A 17,728-nucleotide genomic window follows, 5' to 3' on the forward strand; every position below is an offset into this window, starting at 1 on the left:
TTACTTGGGAAAATTTTATTTTCACCAGTTAATCAGTGAATAAGGTTCAGTGTATTTTTGTGTGTACCTAATCAATAGTAATTGATTTCTACCTAGGTTTTTGCCTAAGGAAGAATCCATTCTACCTGAAGAACAGAAATTCTAGGTTCTTCATCTACTTTGGAAAAACACTTTTGGTTGAACAGTTACCTCACACATCTATAAATCTTTTTACCCTCTGAACTTAACAAACCTACTTTGATAGGATTAGGTAAATGCACAAACATGCACATTTATACTTGCACACATGTGTCAATTTGTGGACTTCAAACCACATAACCATCCTTTCTTGACAGTGAAAGATTTTATATTTTTTAAAACTTTGTACCACTCAGACTAGTCTCCATCATCTTCTAGTAGTAAGGAGAAAATATATTCAATTTGCATATTTTTTACAGTTTTAAAATTTTACTCACAAAGTCTAGCCTTTTTAAACCAAGAGTATTAAGTATTCTTCATCATACAATAAACAAAATATGTGGATGCTTGAAGAGAGAGAGATAGAGAGAGAGAGAGAGTTAAGGCATAAAAGCATCCATAATGCTTGTTGATTATTTTCAGTTTTATGAGGTACTGACTAGACAAGAGACAAATATTTCCCAAGAGAAAACTCAGGTTTATCACAGACAACTTATCTTGTGAGAATAAATTTAACTAAATACTATGAGCCAGTATTGCTGTCACTTATGTCTCTAACATACTATTGAGAACAATGCAACTCATATTTACAGTGCAATGTCAGGAAGAAGACTCTGAACTGCTAACTTAGTTGTCAGGTACCTTGTTAGCTCAAGCACTTACTCATCATAAAAACCAAATATAAAATCATTAATATAAACTAACAAAATTTGATGGTTATAATATCCTAAATAATTTTGTAAGTTTCACTTGTTACCTTAATAAAGAGAAATATTTGATAACACTTCTGTTGATCTAGGTGTACTGAACAGTAATTAGAGTATGCACAATACACTTATGTAAAACAAACAGAAGCATTCAAACATTAGATACTGGAGACAACAGATATATAAATAAACACAAAAACTACATCAACTGGAAAAAAACATGCACAAAAACAGATAAAAATGCTTAAGTATACACACATGTGCATACACTCATACACACTTATACATACACAAAGTGGAACATATATGGACATTTAGATAAAAACTAAATCCATTATCTCAACTTAAGGCAAACATTTTCATACTGTGACAGCTTTAATTATTTTTTTTTCACTATCTCTCTTTTCCTATATTAAATGATGTGGAAATAATCTTAGAAATCTTTCCACTTCATTAACTGTAGAAAATGATGCTTAACACTCCTTTTATGTTTAATGAATCATTTTGGTAAAAATAATGCTTCTCTTTTCATGTGAATGCCTTAGTTTATAATGCTTACATTGCAACTGATATACAACCTTTGATGTGTATAAAATAGAAGATTATTACTATTTTCTAAAAATAAAAAATAAAAATTAAGGAAATGCATTTTTAAAATAGTAAAATCTTAGATATTCTTCAAATTGTAGGTGGCATAATTTTTAATATAGTGTAAAATGATGAGTTATATTACATTATGTTTTTTTAAATATTGAAACTTTATATAAATGAAATATCTTTGTTTAAATTCTAAACTTAATGTTATTATCTAACTACATCTATAAGCATATTGCTTAATTCCATGCAAAATGCTTCCAGCTATTGAAGATTTCCTTTGCAAACAGAGTCTAAACCAAACATAAAAGTTCCAGCTCAGTAGGAATATTGGTTTATTGACTCATTTACTATGCACACTATTAACTTTGCTGCTCAGTCAACCATTTTTGTAGGTAAAATTTGCATACATGTTGAACATAGTCATACTAATCTTGCTAATTCTCTCACTTTTCTTCATCATCATCATCATCATCATCATCATCATCATCATCATCGTCGTCGTCGTCGTCGTCGTCGTCGTCGTCGACATCATCATCATCATCATCATCATCATCATCATCATCATCATCATCATCATCATCATCATCATCATTATTATTATTATTATTATTATTATTATTATGATGATGATGATGATGAATTGAGGGTAGTGGATTGGCAGAATCATTAAAGCATCAGGGAAAAAAATGCCTTCCTGTATTTATTCTGACTCTGTATTTTGAGTTCATATCCTGCTGCAGTCATCTTTATCTTTTATGTTTCTAGGTTTGAGAAAATGAATTACCAGTTCAGTAGTGGGTTTGACTTAGTTGACTGATTCCTCTCTTCTAATTTTCATCTTGTGAAGATCTTAGAAAAGACTAGTGTAATGACATGAGGGTAGAAAATTGGCAGAATCATTATAGCATTTGATAAAATGCCTTGCTGTATTTATTTTGGCACTTTACATTCTGAGTTCAAATCCTGCCAAAGTAAACTTTACCTTTCAGCCTTCCAAGATTTCACTGAAATTTTCTAGCCTTTTGCTTATCCAACAAATTATAATAATAATAATTATCATTACAATTACTAAGAGTGGTTTTTTTGAAAGGACTGGTAGTGCAGTATTTATCCATGATACTTTACAGGCTAAGTTTATAACTCATTAATGTCAAATTTACTTTCCATCCTTCTTGGGATTGATATTATTAAGTAGAGGTGCAGGAGTGGCTGTGTGGTAAGTAACTTGCTTACCAACCACATGGTTCCAGGTTCAGTCCCACTGTGTGGCACCTTGGGTGTCTTCTACTATAGCCTCAGGCTGACCAAAGCCTTGTGAGTGGATTTAGTAGATGGAAACTGAAAGAAGCCCATCATACATGTATGTGTGTGTGTGTGTGTGTGTGTGTGTGTGTGTGTTTGTGCCTCTGTATTTGTCACCCCACCGTCGCTTGACAACCGATGCCCCCGCAACTTTGCGGTCTGGTAAAAGAGACCAATAGAATAAGTGTTAAGCTTACAAAGAATAAGCCCTGGGGTCAATTCGTTCGACTAAAGGCAGTGCTCCAGCATGGCCATAGTCAAATGACTGAAACAAATAAAAGAGTACTGGTTAAATTACAGTGGCTGATAAAATTGTCTTTACCCTTACAATATATTTTTGTTGTTTATGCGTTAAAAATGACTGTTATTATTATGACAAGGAAAGGCAGCAGACGGTCGAACGTTTTATCTTTACAAGCTTTTTGAAAACGCCTGTCTCGATGAACAGATCTTTTGATTTTATTTTTCTGTGGGTTTCGGAAAATATATTATTTCCAGTTCTTTTTGCTATCAGGTTTTCTCGATGGAGAACTCAATGAATTGTGAAGACAGGATTAAATTCTATCCATCTGGCAACAAGAATCTAGGATTTGCCAATCATAGACGGTGCTCCGTCAGTGCTATTGATATGAGGTTGAGAGGATCAGTGCCATTTTTAGTAAGATAATCCATGATTGCATTGTAGATCGTCTCTCCTGTGTTTTTCAGTACAGTTTTCTTGAAGAGTAGGTTTTCACAAACTGTGGTACCTTTTACATAGTGAGCTAAGGCAAGGACAACACATTTGTTGCCAAAAGTGCAGTCATCCACCGTCAACGAGAATCTGCAGTGTCGCAAGTCTTCTACAACTATTGATTCAACATCTTTGGCCATTTCACAAATGCAGGAAGATACAGTGTTGTTTGAAAGTGGAATGCTTGCTAAAACTGAGGCAGAATTTGTCACATTAGCAACTTTATATGCTTCAAGTATGGAGGACCTAATCAGATCTTTGCCAATGGTATGTGGGCTACACTCTTTTGCTATCATGAGCGAAATGTCATAGGATGCCTGCGGACCAGAACAATTGTTAATATGGATGAGGAAATTTTTGAGCGATGAAGATGAGACATTTTTTTGTGATGATATTCTTCAAAGTACTCCTTTGGCTTGCCAAATAAACCAGGATGGATTTTTGTAGATGATACAACAATTTCGAGGGTTACATTGAGTCATTAGTTAATACTATATTTGATACAAAACCATATTTGATATAATCTTCGTGATATCATCTACAGAATCTTTTTTCCGAGTCGGTGGATGGAGAATTAAGGAAACGTTTTTCCATATCACTGACAGCAAAATTTCTACAGATTACAATTAGACTAACACTTGCGTAAAAATGTATGTACCTGGACAGATAATACGATATGTTGGGTAAACTGTAAGAACTGCAGTTTCGTTAGCAATCCTCAATTTAAGTCAGGTAGAAAACACAATCGCATTGACTGGCCGAGAACATACAATTTTGTGTGTGTTTTTAATGCACGCAAACGTAGATCTGATTGTACATGTCTGTATGATTGGATAGCTAATCGTCCAATAGGCAATGAGTGCACTCGGATGTGCTCACATATATGCGATGAGGCATATTTTGTTTGCAAGACATATGTGTGTACGGAAAAATTTTAATTCTTCAGGTGGACCACAGAAAATTTTCCATGGACCATCTGAGTTTTCCTGTGGATCACCTGGATTTTCCTTTGGACCACCTAGTGGTCCACATGGACGAGGTTGCATTAAGGGCTTTCTGCACTAAAAGCCTAAAAGAATAAAAACAGCATAAACAAATCCTGGATGTTACTAGTTTTAAATTGACAACAGGTGCAATCCTCATTACCAAGAATGAATCACGAGATTTGACTCTGTTTCAGTCATGACCAATGAAAAGAAGGAGAGACACCCATAACAACAATAATGGCTTGTAGTGAGCACTCAGGAAGAACGACTTGATAGTAGTATCACATCATCTACTAATGAAGGGCAAAGGCTGTTGGAGTTAAGTTGACTACCTTAAAAAGAAAGAAAGAATGAAAAGGACACAGTAGAAAACTACATATAAGAAGCAATAAAAACAACAATATGGGTACATCTGTGAAGAAGAAACAGTCTCTGCTTAGGAAGAACTCATGTCCAGTGAAAATGAACTTGATATTTTGATAATCTTCTCTGAATGAAATTAAATTCACAGTCTTTCACAAAAAAATAATGGAAAAAAAAAACAATGCTCTAACAAGACTCATACAATTTACACAAGAATTTTCAGATGAAGTATAGATCAAAATGGAGTTGCATTTTAACCAGCAAATAGGTTTATAATCTAGATGTTGATTCTTGATACTTAACTTCTTGTTAGCCTTGATCAAGTACCCTTATTAATAAAGAAATTCCATCCTTGACCATCCCATCTTTTTGCATATCATGGAAAATATTGTCAAATGCATCAAATTTTTAAAATTTAAGATGGTTGAGTATGACCTAAGAGAGATTTTGATAGGTCAAGTGATGACATAAAGGTTTTAACAGCTTGTAATCTTTTTTTTTTATATATGTATCACAAATTCTATTAGACCATAGGCAAGAATGCTACAAAATTTATCTTGTGCCTATGTAAGCAATCAGTTTTTACTTTAACATGTCCTTTTTTATTCCCTCTGCACAGAAAATACTCTCAAAAACAGGAAATAAATAAAATCCATTTTCTCCAAAATATTTTTTATGCTATCAACTTATACGAATATTTCATTATACAATACGTTTTTGAAAATTTGGAAAATATTTTAGAAAAATTAAATTTTTTTATTTCTTCATTAATCTCTTCATATTTAGTTGTTGAAGATGCAAATCAAGGGAGAACAGCTTTAATATAATAAACTATAGTGATAGGGAAAAATCTGGTTTAGTAACCTGGCTATAATAATAATCTAAATATCTTTACACATTGCATGTAGCTTTAAAAGCTGCATACATTATTCATTTTATTAAATTTCAATATTTTTTTCCTTCTAAAATTCAATCTCTCCTATTTTCTCTAAGTAGAAAATACACAGTTTTTATTTTCAAATTTTCTTTTTCTCTTATCCTCTTATGACTTTCAAACACCATCATAAGCATGCATATGTACATACACACACACACACACACACACACAATATATATATATATATACATACATATGTACATGTTTATATATTATATATATTCATATATATATATATTGCACAAATGCATATGAATATACATACACATATATGCACACACACATATATATATATATATATATATATATATATATATATATATACACACATACATGAAAAAAAAAATTAGTGTATATTCATAAATATATATTCATATATATATATGTGTGTGTGTGTGTGTGTGTGTGTGTGTGTGTGTGTGTGTTTGTAGCTGCAGATCAGACAAACTACACAAATATAATCTGAAGCAAAGAAAAAAAAATGTGTAGTCAGACAAGTGAATGCATGTACCTGGAAAGCATAGAAATATGTTTTACCTGATCATCATTATCATCCTTCAACGTGGTTGAACAACCAATCCTAACCAGTCAGGATTTACAGTTCAATCAACTTCCACACCCAACTCTGGTTATTGATTCAGTAAAACTATTCATTCAATCACTGAATATGAAAACATGGCCTGGGTGATTTTTCTGAGTCACCATCTCATACTTGTAGCTTCCTTTCAATCTGTTCATCTCCCCACGTACAAGGTAGTCAGAGCCTTTTCTTCCCTTTTTATTTCTTACGCAATATTGGATAGCCATTGACTCTCCTGAGTCCTTCAGCCCTTTGTTGTATTTTTTTTTTATCCCACTAGGTGTCTGATAATCTCTCGTCATCACACAAGCCTGGTGGGGTTAGCACTTTAGTTGCTGAAAACTCGACCATGCAACAAGTTGTACTGGGTTATATGTTACTTATAGTGCATAAGAGCAGCCTGACACAATATTGATGCATTAAGAGACATTTGGCTTTCAGTTCATTAGGTTGTTCTGTTTTATACTGATGACATTTTAAGTTCTGAGCTAATGAAGAAGCTTCAACACAGTTATTGTTTCTGCTTGAAAGAGTGATACTATCTCCATCAAATCAAGCTTTGCCACCTTATAAAAAAAAGGTCATATTGAGGAATTTGATTCTAGATGCATTTATATCTGAAGGGAAAATAAGATGGGGTGGTTATGGTTGGAATATCTTTGTATGTTTGTTCAGTCCATCTTAACATGAGGTTAAATGAAAACAACATTACAACTTTCAAAATGATCCTAAAAAAACAGAACAGCAATGTTAAAAATCAAAACAAGAATTCATTAAAGACTATATAGTGTTTGAAAATATAATTTTCACACAAAAGTTCATATTTTTGGGAAATGTCATTGTTTTGACATGTGCCTTTTATCAGAAAAGATAACAGAATAGTTAAAGAAAAAGAAGAAAAAAAGAAAGAAAAATTTATCATTTGTGTGATATATTATCAAATTGTAAATGTATTATTAAATTTATATTGTAAGTAATTAGATGTAATGTCTAGAAATTTATCAATATAACCTATCTAATGGAAAATCTAGAAGTCATCATGGCTAGCACACTTATAATTGTGTTACAGTTTAGAAATTTTATTCGAAATACTAAAGTTTTTCATAAGGGTATACTTATAATTCTGTAAAGTTCTTCAAATTTTATTTTAAATAGTAAGTTCTTCATGATAAGAATGATTTGTGCCAGTTGACCTTTAACAATTTTAAGCTCAGAGTTGCTGTCAGCAACTACAATGATTTTATCATATAAATGTAAACTAAATCTCATTGTCAATAAGTTAAGTCAGTTGTATGAACACCATTCCTATTAGTCACTATGTATACTTATTCTAAATTAAGAAATATCTAATCAAAACTTTTACTAACATATAAACACCACATCCTATTCTCAATAGTTTCTTCCATCACATTTATAGTTCATTGCTACAGCCCAGGTTTCTATGCTTAGTCAAACTTCAAACTAAACTGTTTTGTCTGTGCGTATAGAGATTCTAATCTTTCCATTAATCTCATTTCTCCCCTGGATTTTAGCAACAAAAATTATTAGGCAATGTAGCTAAGAGTTTCTGTCCTTAACTTCCCACAACAAAAACTTACTGATCATATCTCTTCTCATATCACCCCTCCTTGAAATCATTGCTCTTCAAGACTCACAACTCAGCTCTCATAGTCATCTGATAATGATTCCAATGGCATAAACCCAAATTCTCTACAATCCTAAACTTTCTTGCATCAACTAGTTTCATCCACTAACTGCATCCTGACATACATAAAAATATTCCACCAAACACCTGCGATCGTTTTCTCATTCTAAATGCCTACCTTTTCCCGAGAACCTATCAGATCAACTGACTACAAGCTTATCATGACTACAAACCACATATCACACTATGTCTCCCACCCTCATACAGTAAATCACTTTAAGTCAGCTGGACTTGCACTCGGTAGTCACCTACTAGTACTTGAGGCTCATAATCTCAAATCACATATTCACCTGCTAAGCAGGTAAATTCTTTCATTGCCACTTCTTTGTTTCCTATTGTTGATGCATTACTAAACTGCACTGATTTTTCATTGAATTTTGTAAATCGAGTTGGCTTTATTTTTCATTTGTAGTCCAAATCTTGAAGAAAGACTGTCTTCTATTGTTGCAGGGAACTAGTATTGTGAATCCAGATAGTATTAGTCCTGTTATACTTTTGCCATTTTGTCTCATATTGTAGATCTAAGTTGCTACTTTCAGTTACCCTGTGGATATTTGTAAAGCTTCTGTGAATTTGTCCTTTCCCCAATGGTTCCAGTAGAACAATGTTGTCAGCTTAGAACTACTTAATAATGTAATGTAAATTGCTCTATTAAACTCATCCAAGGCAGAGTTCTCATTGTCAAGTTCTTAGAAGTACCCTGCAAGGTCTTCTGTGATATTTACTATACTTGTAACAAAATAGACAGTTAAGTGTTAAGTGGCCATGTGTACACACACATATACATATCAATGTTTAGACAGTTACATATGTATCCTCCTATCTAGTCTATCATAAAACAGATGAAATGGAAAAAGGAATACAATATTGAACTGCAACCTTATAGGTTTCCAATACGAATCAATTACAAATATTCTGTTGATATTTAGGGCAATTCACCTAATTACACATATATCAATTCAACAAGATATCTGGAACAGGTCGCACAACTTCTCAGAATATAACCTCTGATAGTATTGGGATTTATCAAATAAAGAATTATAATTTATGTGTTTATAAATGCCCATAGATGCTAGCAGCTAGTTAAGAACAAACTGATATGAGCATTTTAAGTTACTGGAGGCAGTTCAATTGTAGATTCACTTTGAAAATGTATAACTTATCAAGTAGAGGAAATAATATTCAATAAATTGCAAATAGAATTTACTCAATCTTTCTAAATCTGTTTATACTACCACATGATCTTTGGAAAGTTTTAGTGGAATCTGGTCTGTTGCAAACATTTGAAACAAGATACTGTTCTAAGAATATCAGGATCTTCTTCCCTTCTCCCATCAGTCTTGGAAGTCCTCTAAGCAGTTAAAACTATTGCCACTGTTATTCCTCTTTAGACTGATCCATCAAATGTGATTTTATAGAATAAAATACAAAATCAGGGAAAACATAGATGGTGTGTATTAGAGTCAATTAGGCTATAAGAGGACTGGTTACTAATTAGATTTTTAAAATATCCTTTATATAAGTCGCTTGTAAATTTTATATTACTTAATCAGAGAAATAATGTGGGATCTACTGATATATTTGTTTTTGCAACTGGTTCTACCAAGAACAGTCTACCCTTTCAGAATTAAAGAAACTTCTGAGAGAATCAAGTATATTACCTGGTTTTGATTCCTGGCTCTGATTACTTTTGAGTAAAGTATGAGTGCCACAACATTTCTACATCTTTTCAAATCTCAGGTATTGGTGTCCATGAAAGAAATCAATATAGTTTTTCTGTTATATTAAACCTCTTTAGTGCACCTGTTGCTCCTGATCTAAATTCTCTGCACTTCAGCCATTCAGAAGCATTTTCTGTTATAATAGCATCAATAGTCAGTTAGTTACCATGGTTACAGTCAGATCACTATCACATTATTGGCAGTTAGTTTCAGAGAAATTATTGTGGTCATAGGAACTTTATGCATGACATGCAGAAAAGAATTGTAAACTAAGGAATGATAAAGTAGGTTATCAATTGCTGGGTAGAATCCTATTACTGATGGCCTAAGTTCCCAAGTGGTTTAGTTATGACTCAGGATAAAGAAAATCTGTTAGTTGATCCAACAAATAAACCAACCATGAATTTGCTTTTTCTCTTTTGCACATGTGAGTTTATTATATTATATTTCCTTTCGTTTACCTTTTTCTTTTCAGAACCTGAGGTCATGGAGACTGTTATTAAGGGAGCCTCCACAATTTTGAGGCATTTAAATAGTACTATGAGGATAATAAAAGCAAAAGCTGAGAATTGTTGACAAACAGATTGCACGGATGCCATCACATTGCAACAGGCTGTAGAGATAAGGAATTTCCATTGATTTCATTCAATTCTCTAAACCAACTTTTTGGATAAATGTGCCACCATTTACAAATAGAATGCCAGGGTCTTGAGTAATGGGTGATGACTCAATGCAGCATTTATAATATAAAATAATATCTGAAAATGTTTGATGCTGAATAAAGAAAATTGTGAAACACTCACATATTACAAAAGGATAATATATTCACAGGCTTTATTTGGCAGTTTATATTTTGTATTTATAGATTTTCTTCACTTTAGATTATTTTCCTCAGAGCTACCAATGCACAGATTTAACACTAAGCCCAGCCTTATGCCCTCATTGATTATCGCTGAGCTATTTGTTACTAGGCTGTCAGTGCAGTACAACAATTTACAAGTTTTACAACATCACTGAATTTCCACATCAACTCATATTTCTTAGTTTCAGTGAAAAGATTGCCATGAATTAAAGAGTTCATGTCATCAGCTAACAATTCCATTAATTCAAATAGAATTTCTTCAGGATTTTATAAACCTGTTTCCCAGTAATTTGAATTTAGAAGGAAGTAGATTGTATATATTAGGAAAGATTTTAGGGTTAATATCATTCAACAGACTTCAAAACCACAAGTAAAATCAAACTGAAATGTAATAATTGTTAACTATAAATTTAGATATAAAGTTAACTGTTGTTTAATAATACATTTATTTCAATTTAGTGTTAAATGAAAATATATTCAATCGTCTTTGGAATTGTATTTTTGTTATTGTATATATTTTATTAAAAGTGATTCAGTACAAATATTACTGTGATGGCTCTCTAGACTGTTTCTGTCTCTCTCTAAACAATAAAAATAAATTTATTCTAATGAAACTTGAGTCTCCTATTGAATAGAAGCTATTTTTCTAAACTTTACATTGTAAGAAGATCTTTTTGAAATTTTATTTTAGTTTAGATTTGCCTTTACAGTTTTACGATACAATAGAAAATAATTATCATATTTAAAGACTCAGTAAGTAGAAAAATACTCCTCAAAGAAATGAGTACTGTTCAGAAAATGGAAAAATACCTTTCTATCAATTCTCTAAAAAGGAAATTTTTCTTAACAGGATAATATTCTGGTAGAAATAAACATTTTCTTTCTGTTTTGGTATTTATTTTTTTCTTTTTCTCATAACGCACTTGAACACAAAATAATTTCTCACTGTTGTCTCAATTTCTGTAGTTTATATTAAAGTGCATAAATTTTAAGAGTTGTTTCAGAATTGATATTTAAAAAAAAAATTCCATAGCATGTACTATACAATTATTGTATCATCCTCATCCTCAACATCATCAACATCATCATCATCATCATCATCATTATTATTATTGTTATTATTATCATCATCATCATCATCGTCACCATCATCATCACCACTATCAGCATCATCATCATCATCATCATCATCATCATCATTATTATTATTATTATTATTATTTATCAATTAAATCTGAAATGACAATAAAGCAATTTCTCTCCGTATAAAACAAAGTTCCATGAAATCTTTTATTAATTAGATTACTAGTAGAATTTGGGTCAAGAGTATTTTGTTTGATATTTCGATTTCATCTGCTGGTACTGACAAATGCTAGACTCTTTTATACAATAATCATAAAGTAAACATATGAATCCTCTCAGTAATCATAGCATTATCACTCTTTTATTAATAATCTCTATGCCTCTATGAAAAGCAATTAAATATCTTGATAATGGAATTGTCAAGTATTTTATGATTTCTATCATTGAAATTTTTTTCAATAATCAGTTCATCTTTTACGATACACCTTTGATGATAAAGTTGTCAAGGTTCATATTCTGAAGGATCGACTGGTTTTGAAAAGTACTAAGGTTGAAGTTTTACAGCTCATCATTATCATCATCATTACCATTCTCCTCAACATCATTATCATTTAATGTTCATTAAATGTTGCCATGGGATGGACAATTCAGTCAAAAAAATTGTAAGCCAGAAAACTGTGCCAAACTTTACAGTCTAATTTGGTATGGTTTCTATGGCTGAATGCTCTTTCTAATGTCGACCTCTTTACAGAGTGTACTGGGTGCTTTTTATGTGGCACCAACGCCAGTGATGTCCCCCTAGGAACTAGTTAGATAAGAGCTCTCGGTTGAGTGAGGAGTAGAATTGAGGTGATGAGAGGTTAAAGTATGATAGAAGAACAGAAACAACTGTCTTATTGTAGAGAAGTCACATGGCTTCCCCAGTTGCAAAAGAGAGAGAAGTAGAGAGAGAAGACGAGAGACAAAGAGAGAGAAGTTGATGGTGAAAATGTTCTGGGTTGTACCCTCAAGTTACAGGGACATGAATTTAAGTGAAATAATACAGAGGATTGGACTGGGTAACAGGGCAGGTAATTTCTCAAGAGTGCAACAGGAGAGTGAGAGATAGAGACAAGGGAAATGCAGTGTGTTGTGAACATAGGTGGAGGAAGGTGGTTTTAGGAATATGATTATTTGGAGATAGATTCGTCAAGGACTGATAGAGTGCAGTTAAGTTCACAAGAGGATATCTATTTCATGTGTGTTCAATATGCTTGTTGTTCCTGCACATCTGCCACACACAAAGACCATATTTTCTGTTAACATCCCTATGATTCTACTACCAAATTAGCACATGCCAGATGAAAAATTTTCTATGTTTACATAGGCTGCTAAAAATAGCAATCAAATTATCCTTGAAACATACTGTGTCATCATAAAATGTGAAGTACAGAAGAAATATGGGATATGTAGTCTTGAATATTATGTCTGAATAAAACTAGGATACAGTTGGAACACCTCTATCCATAATTGTACACAAAAATAGCAGATGCAAAACAGCAGTAATAACTAATAGTGTAATGTATAAGTGCAGATTATGGAAGATTTTGCCTTGAAAGACATTAGCCAATGCATAAATTATCACTGATATTGGATGTTGTCTCATTGTATTTAATAAAGGGGTAATATCACAATACTTGAGTACCAATATTTAGATAGCTTGTGTTTGTTAAATTAATTGAGTTTATAAGTAGCAGTAATCTTGGCTATGTGATTAAGTTGTTTGCTTACTAAACACATGGCTTCTGGTGCAATTCCACTCTGTGGCACCTTAGAATGATCAATGTCTCATGAGTAGAATTTGATAGATGAACATTGTATGAAAACCCATGCTTTGAACTATTGATGTAATCATGAGGTTCTAGAATTACGAGACGTAAACTTAATTCTGTTGGAATTTACTTCAGAGACAATAACCTTGTTATTAATACTTCTAGGGGGATGGTTAGTATTAGCTAAATTAATGCTAGTATTAGTAATTGGATTCTTATTTAACAGACTAACATTATGTGAGGAGATAATTTGTGAGAGATTTTTGTGCTGGAAAAACCAATCCTAACCGTGTGCGAGTTGATAATCGAGTAATACCTAGAATTCTTTGGAAAATTCCTAATAATAGCTTCCAGAAACTGGAAAGGAAGATTAGATTTAATTTGCTTCCATAAGGAATAATCAGCCAAATAGTTTTGCTAGTAGTCGCCTTATTTTTTGTGTAACTATCTTTAAAAGACACCAATTTACCTTTAGAATGAAAAAATGGGTTCTGTTTTGGTGTTGGCGTATAAATTAAAATTGAAATCGTTCATATCGTTACAACTAAATTTTATGTCTCCATTACTAAAGGTAGAATAAGACTGAATAGAATTAATGTAGGTAACTTTTTCTGTATAACCTGCTTTAAGTAAGGCAGAGTTATAAAATTCAGCCTTATTGAAAATGTCAACATTAGCAGATAACTTAGACAATCTAAATGAAATATTCTTAACTAAGTTCTTAGTGACTGCTCTAGAATGATTACTGAATACTTAAGATTGGTTGATTGTTTGTGGTATGGGAAGTACGAATTATTGTGTAAATTAAGTGTAATATCTAAAAAGTAGGCATCAAAAACGATGCATAAGCCCATTCTACGGAAAAACGTAACTAAACTACTCTTAACCTTTTGTACGTTTTGGTTAGAAACATTTTGAATGTAGAGTGAACAATCATCACGATATAGACTTCCATTGATTCTTGGGAACTAGTCTGCCATTTCATAAAGTATATATATACCGACCAAATCAGCTATTTGAGCTGAATCAGAATTTCCGAACGTAACATCAAAACCATCGGGTGTATCTTTACGGACCCACAGCTTGTTATCAAATTTTATGACAGATTTTCTGGCAGCCAACACGACATTAATCTCTTCCCTGGTGAAACCAGCTTTGTTGTGAGCTAGCCAGAGTTTCTTATTAAGCACTATTGTGTTCACGGAGGAATAGAAGCTAGAAATGCCAAACTGGATAAACTTAGTGCTACTTGTATTAATAATAGAACTAAACAAGTCAACGACTTGGAACGAATTGGACCATAAACTAAGCTTTAATTTTTTAACTAAGGTAGGAGTAAATTTATCTAGAATTTTTCTACTAAGTACATCGATCAGAGCTAGAAGGACAGATAAGTCGTAAGGATGGGTTATTAAAAAAATTGTTTATGATCTTATAAAATAAAACGAGGTGGCTTAGGATCAAGTGGTTCTGTCTTCATCTGTAAGTTATACTTCTCCATAAATTTCCTGTGGCAAATTTGTGAAGGAAAGCATCTTTTGCTCATCATCCTCTAGATCTTAAAGTCTTGCAGACATTTTAGTCACAGATACTGTTTATTTGTAGGTATGGATTAAGAGGTTGCATTCTCTCCCCAAACTTTACTCTTGTTGGGCTGGTTGCTCCAATAATAATAAGTATGAAGCTAACGATGCATCTTGGGTACTGGATTTGCAAACATCTTATTTATAGTCCACAGATGTCCTCTTCTGTATTTTTCTGATCACATTGATGTTCAGAGGGCAACAGATATATATATATATATATATATATATATATATATATATATATATATATATATAAACTTACTTGGAAAAGAATGCGTGGCATTCGATCATATAATAATATAAATAATATATAAATATATGCATATATACATACATATATGTACATACTTACATATTTATGTATATATACATGCATATATGGGTACAGGAATTTAAAAAAAGCGTAGACACAATGAGAAACGAGAACATGAAAAACAAAAACATAGAAAACGAACTATTTTAAAAAAAAAACTAACAAAGAAATGAGACATGCAACATAAAAAACATTCCCTTCATCAGTTGTCCCCTGTTTTATCTACTCTGCGTTTTGAAGGTAAGGACAAGACGCGACTTCGTTAAAACAGTCCTTCCTGCAAAGCAAATTAAATAAAATTTGGGATTTTTTGCGGAGGGTGAAAGTGGTAACAAAAACAGGACAGTGAGAACAACACAGTAAAAACAAACGGCGAGGGCTGTTAAGCTAAAACAATGTATGTTGGCAAAAAATAGAAAACAGTGACGAGGAAAACAATACACCTATGTTATTACGTAAATATACCCCCATGGTATTTGTACTGCTGCGTTTGCACCAATGATCTATGATCATTCTCACCATTGTAAATGTGTGAATGTGTGATTGATCCCTTGGAAATCAGTAATTGTGGATGTTAATGTTCACAGCTTGCATTGTAATACAAATAAGTACTTTTAGCAAAAAGACATAAAAATAGCTGTTGGGCTAAGTGACTGGAACACTGACATTAGTTTTTCTAAAACTGTTATCTATCATACTGAGCGAGTTATATATAAAGCTTCTTTCCAATGTATACCCTTATGACAAGAGAAGTTTCTTTACTTGATAGTTTGATATCAGAAAAAAACATTTAATTCCATCATTTCAGTTACTAAGAGATATTAACATAAAATACTTAAATTGTTTTCACTGGAATTTATACTTATTTCTAACTTCCTTGTTCTGCCATTATGGATCTATATCAGATCTATACTAATAGCTTTCTTTCTTTCTAATTAGTAATAACAATTTTAATTTATAATTCATTATTGTTGTTAAAATATAACATCTAAATTGATTTTTATCCACTTCAGCTACAATGATAAAGGATAGACACGTGATGGATTTTCTATAATATTACACTGATGGACATTATTTTTGTTCTGCTTAAGTAATTTTGCATCATTAGTGATGCTTTAGAGATACTTGAAGTAAATTAATAATGTATGAACAATTAATAATTACTAATTTAGGAATGAAGAATATTACAATCTGTCAGATTTATGTTACATACACAGCAAACTTTTGTTTCATCTTAACTTGACATGTTCTGTTTTGTATGTTATATATATTTATTACATGTAAAAGTGACAGCAAGGAAGAAGAAATTTACTCTTGCTAAGATTTTATATAACAGTGGGAAAGGGATCTGTTTTCAAATTACAAAATCAAGGAAAGACAGTAGAAAGTTGTTCATAAGCCTTAAACAACAAATACCTCTTTTTGACATTGTGTTTCGAGGGCTAGAAATATTCTTACATTCTTTTACTGATTTTGAACATTGGTCTGTTGCCATGCTGAGTACTGCCATCAAGGATTTTAGTTGATCATATAAACTATTTATTTAAGTGTGGCACTTGTTTTATTGATCTTTATTAAATTAGTAAACTTTTACATTTTGGCATAAATGGGAGTAAGTCAACATACCAATTGATAACACTATACAGAAACACCACCACCACTATCAAACATCCATCCATGTTCCATACTGGCATGGGTTGAACAGATCAACAGGATCTGATTGGTTCAAAGCAGCATTATGCTCTAGTGTATACTTTAGCATGGTTGCTAGGGGTGGACGTCTTTCTTAATGCCAGCCACTTTACAGCATTTACTGGGTGCTTTTTCAGACCACCAGTACTAGTGAGGTCAACAAACAGCTTACAAGACTATGAAACCCAAGGGTTATATGTGTATATATGAATAATATGGGTGGCTAATTTGCAATTTTACAACCTAAAAGCAGAAATATATACACTGTTGCAAAATTGTGAATTAGCAACTCATAAAATTTATATATGTATATATATAAATTTATATATGTATATATATATATATAAGTATATATATGAGACGCCATGATTAATCGCTGACCAAACACCATTCAATTTTTTTTCTCCGTGCTTTTCTCCTTGTTTTCTCCGTATTCTTTTTGTTGAAGAGCGTAGCTTGAAACGTTAAAGACTTTCTGTATTCCCGAGCGTCAAACTAATACATCCTTTTGTTGTTTACACCACCTGTCCTCGTCTGTTGTTGTTTTTTTTTCGTACATTCTCCTATATATAT

This window comes from Octopus bimaculoides, chromosome 1, assembly GCF_001194135.2.
Source record: "Octopus bimaculoides isolate UCB-OBI-ISO-001 chromosome 1, ASM119413v2, whole genome shotgun sequence".
Lineage (NCBI taxonomy): Eukaryota > Metazoa > Mollusca > Cephalopoda > Octopoda > Octopodidae > Octopus > Octopus bimaculoides.